Genomic DNA, 7072 nt, shown 5'->3' with positions numbered 1-7072 from the left:
TTATCAGAAATAAAAATATTAAGAAAAAGAATAGAAAACTTAGAAGATATGCAAAGATATATTTTACAAAAATTAGAATTTTTAGAATTAAATAAAAAAGAGAAAAATCCAGAAATTACTCCTGAACCAGAATTAGTTCAAGTTTTTTGTAATTCAGAAAAATTAAAAAGTATTAAAGTAAAATGTTATGTTAGAATAGAAAATTTTGAAATAATTTGTTTAGATTTAATAGATTCAGGATGTAGTCACTGTGTAATTAATAAAAGAATCATACTAGAAAAATATATAATAAAGTCAAAAGAACCTATAGAAGCCCAACAAATGGATGAGAATTTTTATAGTTACCAAGATATGTTAAAACCAGCAAGAATTAGTTTTGAGACTAATTGTGGAAAAAGTACAGAATATAGTTTACCTAAAGACTCAGTATGGGTAAGAGAATTATCTTTAAATACAGATTTAATTTTAGGATTAAGTTTCTTACTAAAAGATAATGGTAGCATAATAATTAGCAAAGATTTTATGCAATTACAAAAATTTACAATTTGTGTACCTACTTATACTAAAACTATTCCATCAGAGTATACTGAGAAGCATGGTGGGATTAAAGAAAAAGAATATGAGTGTAGTAGAAAAAGAGAATGTCAATTAATAGAAAAAGAAGAATTAGAAAATTTTTTAGAAGAATATTATGAAAATTTTAAGGAAGAAGAAGAAATATGTTTAGATTTTGTAGAAATTGAAAAAATATATAATTTGTTAGTGACAGAACAAGATATAGAAAACATGATTAATAAATTAGAAAAATTAGAAATTTTAGGAGAAAATGTATTAAAATATTGGGAAAAAGATAAAGTTTTTTGTGAAATAAAAATGAAAAATCCAGAATATATAATTAAGACAAAAAATATTGATGCTACAAATCAAGATCAGGAAGATTTTAAGATGCATATAAAAGATTTATTAAAATTAGGAGTAATTAAAAAATCAGAAAGTCCACACAGATCAGCAGCTTTTATAGTTAGAAAACATTCAGAAATTATTAGAGGAAAAAGTAGAATGATAATTAATTATAAAAGATTAAATGATAATACATTATTATTATTATTATTATTATTATTATTAATAATAATAATAATAATAATAATAATAATAATAATAATAATAGATGTCTTTGTTTTCTTTTCAAGATGTTTAAATTGATGTCCATTTTTTTGACGCAAAAACTTTGTTTAGTATCGTAAACTCTCTTGAAAAAGAAAAGTTACTTTTGCAAGGTTTCCCATATATCAGTTAAAAACGCTAGAAATACCATTCAAATACATGTGTGAATACATGTACAAAGTCAAACCAAGACATTAGCTATGTTGGTGCACGGCCGTCAGTCTCCTCCATTTGTCTCTTGAAAAATTATTAATGAAATTGGAAGGCATTGCTCTAGTTAAACAAAAATGTAAAATAAGCGTGGACCCTAACCTTTGACCTTCCTAGTAAGCTTGTTCCCAACCGGTATTTTGTAAGTATAGCCAAACATGAATGATCAGGAGAAGAAGAATGATTTATAATTTCTGTTTAATATGTGCAACAATCAAATCAATTCTCACTTTCTGATATCTCTTGCATGGTGTTTGTATTCCAATGTTCACCCAGAAATATTTTTAGAGATCCAATGGTTTTTACTTATTGTTCTTTGCTTTTCTTCTCAATTATAGTTGGTACAAATGTCTAAAATGTAGTATCTATTTTTATCTCCTTTTTTTATAGGCCAGGACCGATATTTAAGGCATAGCCCATTTCGAAGATTGCTGAGAAGAAAATTAAGGAGGGCGATAGGGTGGTTTCACTCACTACTTAATGGTTTTTTTTTGTTTTTTTTTATTTTTTTAATATTTTATGGGAAAATGTATTGGATTTTTAGGTGTTTTAGAAATTTGGATCCGGATTTTGTATGAATATTGTTACATTTTAGAGTTTAATTAATAATGATTATTGGAGTTATTTAATATAGTTATTTTCTATTCTGTTTTGTGGTTAATATATGTAAATCACACTACCAATAAATAAATAAATAAATAATAAAAAGGACCTACGGCTCTTCTCTTTTTCTTAAACGTTGCAAAAGATAGACTTTTACAAAATTTAACAAACGTTGCAAAAACGTTTCCCTCAATGGTAACATCGACCTTTGTAATACACGTCAAAATGCTGCAATAGGTCTTTTGCAGCCTTGTTTTGGTGTAGCGTGGAAAGATAAGTTCAAGTTCGACTGTGTGGAGATGCTCAAACTATTCAATTTGAGTTGAAATTACAAAATTGCAAGACAATCCAATCAAACTTGACATGATTGTTAGAGTGTTGATAGTATGATGAATGATACAAACTACTAACATAGGTTACCATTGAGAGAGAGAGAGAGAGAGAGAGAGAGAGAGAGAGAGAGTAAACTATCTCGTTGAGGGGAAGTTTAATTTTTTAGTGACACTAATCAAACTTTGATGTATTTCTCATTGCTCTGACGTTTATTTCCAATTATTACTTCCAAGTACGTAATTGGTAGCTGCCCTTCATTATAAGGAAGCACCTGATTAAGTTACTTGTCATGTTGAAGTTTAAACTGCAACATCTCTTGTAGACAAAATAATGACAATAACAACTGTAATTCATTTAAATGTCGTATCAGTTGCCAAAATGATTGTAAAAATAACTGAGAAATTATAATCCTACACTACACCTTAACTACGAATAAATCATTGAAATAGGTTCTTCTTAACACAAATTCAAATCATGTAGTGTAGCGTAGTGTCATAATATATCATGTCTTTTCTTTTCTTTTCTTTTCACTTTTATATGATATACTTTATTGGCTCGAGCTGAAGATAGTTAATTAAGTATAAGATGATGACGATTTAATAATATCGCTTTAGGATTAGTTCTGCTATACCCACAGCATGCATGGCAAAATAGTGACAAGATGAAAGTTCACTTTGACAAGTGCATGTATACGTGCTCCATGCACAGAACGAATCGGGACCGGAGGTCAGTTAGGGCGGACGTCAACTGTTGACCGTTGACTCAACGATCGTAATAGTGATGTCGTTTATTAATATTTGATTAAATAACATTAAAAATTCTTCAATATATATATATATATATATATATATATATATGCACTAAAAGGTAAAAATTCTATACATATGAAAATATAATTCAAACGTACACATGGTTATATTGAGCCAAACATCTTCTCCATTAATTTTTTCCACTTATTCCTAATTTTCTAAACCTAAATTTCCAAATCACAAATAAAAAATCATAAATGATAAATTACAACTCATAACTCATACAACGTAAATTTTTTATCATAAATCTCAAATTCACAAATCACATTTCTCATTTTTTTGTCAATTAAAGTAATGCATAAAACATAAATTATAAATTCATAACTCATAAATAATAAACAAAAAATCGGATTATGTTATTATGTGGACTGTGAAGCGTGATTGTGTGAATACAAGTGACATAAGTCACATAACACTGTACAAAAACTTTAAAAAGAGGAAGAAAAATAGGGAACAATAGGGCGGACGTCAATTGTTGACCGTTGACTCAACGATTGTAATAGCAATGTCGTATTTTCATATTTAATTAAATAATATTAAAAATTCTTCATTGTATTTGTAAATGCACTAAAACCTAAAAATTCTGTACATATGAAAATATAATTCAAATATACACATGGTTGACTTAAGCTAAACATCTTCTCCATTAATTTTTTCACTTATCTCTAATTTCCTAAACCTAGATTCCCAAATCACAAATAAAAAATCATAAATGATAAATTACAACTCATAACTCATACAACGTAAATTATTTATCATAAATCACAAATTCACAAATCACAATTCTCATTTGGTTTTGGTGGATTTGCAAGCAATGGAAATATATCTATGGTCCAATCCAGTCGTCCAAGGATTGTGGCCATTCATTGGGCCTTATTATTATTATTTTTTAAAAGCCCAAAAATGGAAAAACACAAAAAACTAGGCCCGGTCCAAACCGACAAGCAGTGTATTCATCTTCGAACTTCTTCCTCTCCTTTCTTCTATCGCAATTGGCACCCGATTAACGGCTCCTACTAAAAGTTTCGACGGAGCCCAACACAGGCGACCGTGCACCCTCATCAGGTGCTTGCTTCACCACGGCCATGCAGTTAAGGTTACTTCCTAAAAGGAAACGATATAGTAATCGTTGCACTTGTAATGGTAACAACCAAGATTACACGTAATGTTAGGTTGTGTCAACCAATCAAAAGTTTTGATAAGACCTCTGTAGCTCGAAAACGATGACAATACACATAAGGCTTATTAGCACAAAACATCTCTTCGTTTGATCGTTAGTGTGTAAAACATCCCTATATTTCAATTTTTTTCATTTTCACTCTTATTTCAATATTTCATTGTGAAAAACGTTCTTCCATCTATTTGTTGTGAGTTACATCGTTAAATGCACATAGACTCATTTTTAATTTTAAAATGGAAGGGTAAAATGGTCAAACCACTTCAAAAACCTTTTCTTTCCGCTATAAACAGATTAACAGATTATTCTCAAAATAGAAAAAGAAAAAAAATTAATCAAACAAAGATGAAGTCCATTATTCATCACCATCATAACTATGGCTGATGTATCTTCGAAAGTCCATTGTTTATCATCACCATGGGCACATTTTCGAAAATCGAATTTTGGCATCCACACTTGCCCTAATCCCCCACTACTATTCAAAACAAACCAATATTCGAAATCACAAATCTCAGTTTCAAAATTGTATATCAAAAGCTAAAGCTATAAATCGATTTTCCCAAATTCGAACATACGTAAAATGTCCCTAAATGAAAAACTGATTTGCGTATAACATCTCGACGTTCAAACAATGCTTGCATAAAAATCCCAACTTTTCAAATATACTTTCATAAAACGTCACTACATTTTGACAATGTTTGGGGATAACGTCTCTGCATTTCAAATTTCTACGAAAATTGTCCCTATTATATCTTGTAAGCATCCCTATCATTCAAAGAAACAGAATCACTGTAATCAACCATAGCAACTCGATGCACTAATTAACCACGCAACTTAAGACACTAATCAACCATGAAAACTCAACATACTAATGAAACTACAAAATTAAATCAGTAGTAGAATTAAGAGTGAACTGAATTTACATTTAAAATAGGCGAAATGGAGATTTTTAGACACACCAGTTTCAGCTGTTATAATGTTGATCATTCAGAAACATCAACAAAAGAAATTTACAATTCAACAACTTGTCCAGGTTGACACTACAACTACATTCAACAAAAACCAAAAAAAATGGACCTATTGGCACTACAATTGCTTTCAACAAAAAAAAAAAAAATTAAAAAAAAATGAACATACCGTCCCTAATTGCTTGCTAATGGTGGTGACTCTTTGCAGCCCTTCCTATTTTGCCCAAGTTCACCACATTTTTGGCATGTTTGAGTTTGGCTTGCTCTCTTACCTACACCAGATATGCCTATTGAAGGTGTCTCCGAAGGAATTTCAGTTTGAGAAGACTTTCTAGGCTTCTTCGCTCGACTTGAAGACTCCACCTCATTTAGTACTTTTCTTCTATTCTTTTTAGCCTCCCAGACTTTTTGGTATACATAGGTGATCAGAGTGGGTTGAGAACTAGATTAAGCCATGAGCTCGAACATGTGATGGGAAAAATTGAAGGCGTATATGTCATCAGGTAAAAAAAATCCTTTTTGTAGATGGCTTGTACATAATCAATTTCACTAAGGCCTCTAGATGCCATTAATGCAATCACATGGCAACAAGGGATTCCTGATAATTGCCAACCATGACATGTACAAGTTCTTTCCCCCAAGTCAACAGCATGTAGTACAACGCTTGCATTTTACCGAACTTAGAATATCTCATTTCCCGCATATTTAGTCCATTCAAACCTTGAGAGTTTACTATTATTATCAAGAATCTTTTGGATTCTAGGGTTTATTGCTGATGTTCATCTATCAGCTGACTCTCTATGGACTACAATAATCTTCATCAAACACAATCTAACCTTCTCAAGCATGGTTAGAATGGGCTTCTCTCTTGCAAGGACAATTGTGCTGTTGAATGATTCACACATTGTTCAGAAGCATGTAACATTGGGTCCACTCTCTGAAGTGGGATTTGTTCCAATGGGATGCTAGTTTTGGTTCAAGCCAACAATATGCAACCGGGTCTAGGTCCAACATCTTTTGTATGTATTCAAGACATTTTGGTACAGCAGTGGCTCTAGCTATATCCTAAAGGCAATGCTTCAAAGCAAGTCCCTTATGCGAGACACTGAAATTGTTGTATAAATGTTTAAAACATGTCTTGTGCTCCACATTCTCAAACAAATACCCAATCGCATTAATTAAGCTTTTTTGTTTATATGAAATGAATTTCCAGTGCAAGCCGTTATTTATATGCAAATCATCTTTCAACAACTCCAAAAAGCATCTCTAGTTTTCTCCATTCTCAACCCTAACAACTGTATACGCTATCGGATACATATTGTTATTAGCATGCACACCAACTGTAGACAACAACTGTTTACCTTGCTCTGTCTTCAAGAAGAAACCATCTAAACCAATCACTCTTCTACACCCCTAATGAAACCCTTCTTCAAAGCTCCAAAGCAAATATACAACTGTCTGAATTCTTCAGCATAATCCTCAACTAAAGCAGTGGTCCCAATATTTGTCTACTTTAACTTCTCATAGTAATCCTACAATACATTGTAATGGTCCACCACAATCTCTCTTATCTTTTCAAATGCTTTCTCCTTTGTTCTATACACTTGCCAATGTGAGGTATCACCCAAATCATCCATTTTTACCCTCTCCATAAATGTGCTTACTGATATATTTGGTTCAGAACTCCAATCATATAAACATCTATCTGCTAAATAAGAGAAGCGAACTCTAAAATTAATATACACCATGGGAGACATATGGTTTTCCACATATGTTTTAATCACCCAACTTATCTTCTTATACACATT

At 31.2% G+C, this 7072-nt stretch overlaps 1 long non-coding RNA gene across 1 annotated transcript in view; it reads left to right on the top strand.

Moving 5' to 3' along the window:
- LOC111383415 overlaps window positions 1-2021 on the top strand; it is a 16288-nt gene extending 14267 nt beyond the window's left edge. Inside the window, exon 2 of the long non-coding RNA XR_002700738.1 lies at window positions 1765-2021. This is a non-coding gene — a long non-coding RNA (uncharacterized LOC111383415). The remainder of the gene's footprint in view (window positions 1-1764) is intronic.
- Window positions 2022-7072: the final 5051 nt, after the last annotated feature.

The sequence above is a fragment of the Olea europaea genome, unplaced genomic scaffold, assembly GCF_002742605.1.
Source record: "Olea europaea var. sylvestris unplaced genomic scaffold, O_europaea_v1 scaffold2682, whole genome shotgun sequence".
In the NCBI taxonomy this organism is placed as follows: domain Eukaryota; kingdom Viridiplantae; phylum Streptophyta; class Magnoliopsida; order Lamiales; family Oleaceae; genus Olea; species Olea europaea.
This window is presented reverse-complemented; position numbering and strand designations above follow the sequence as displayed.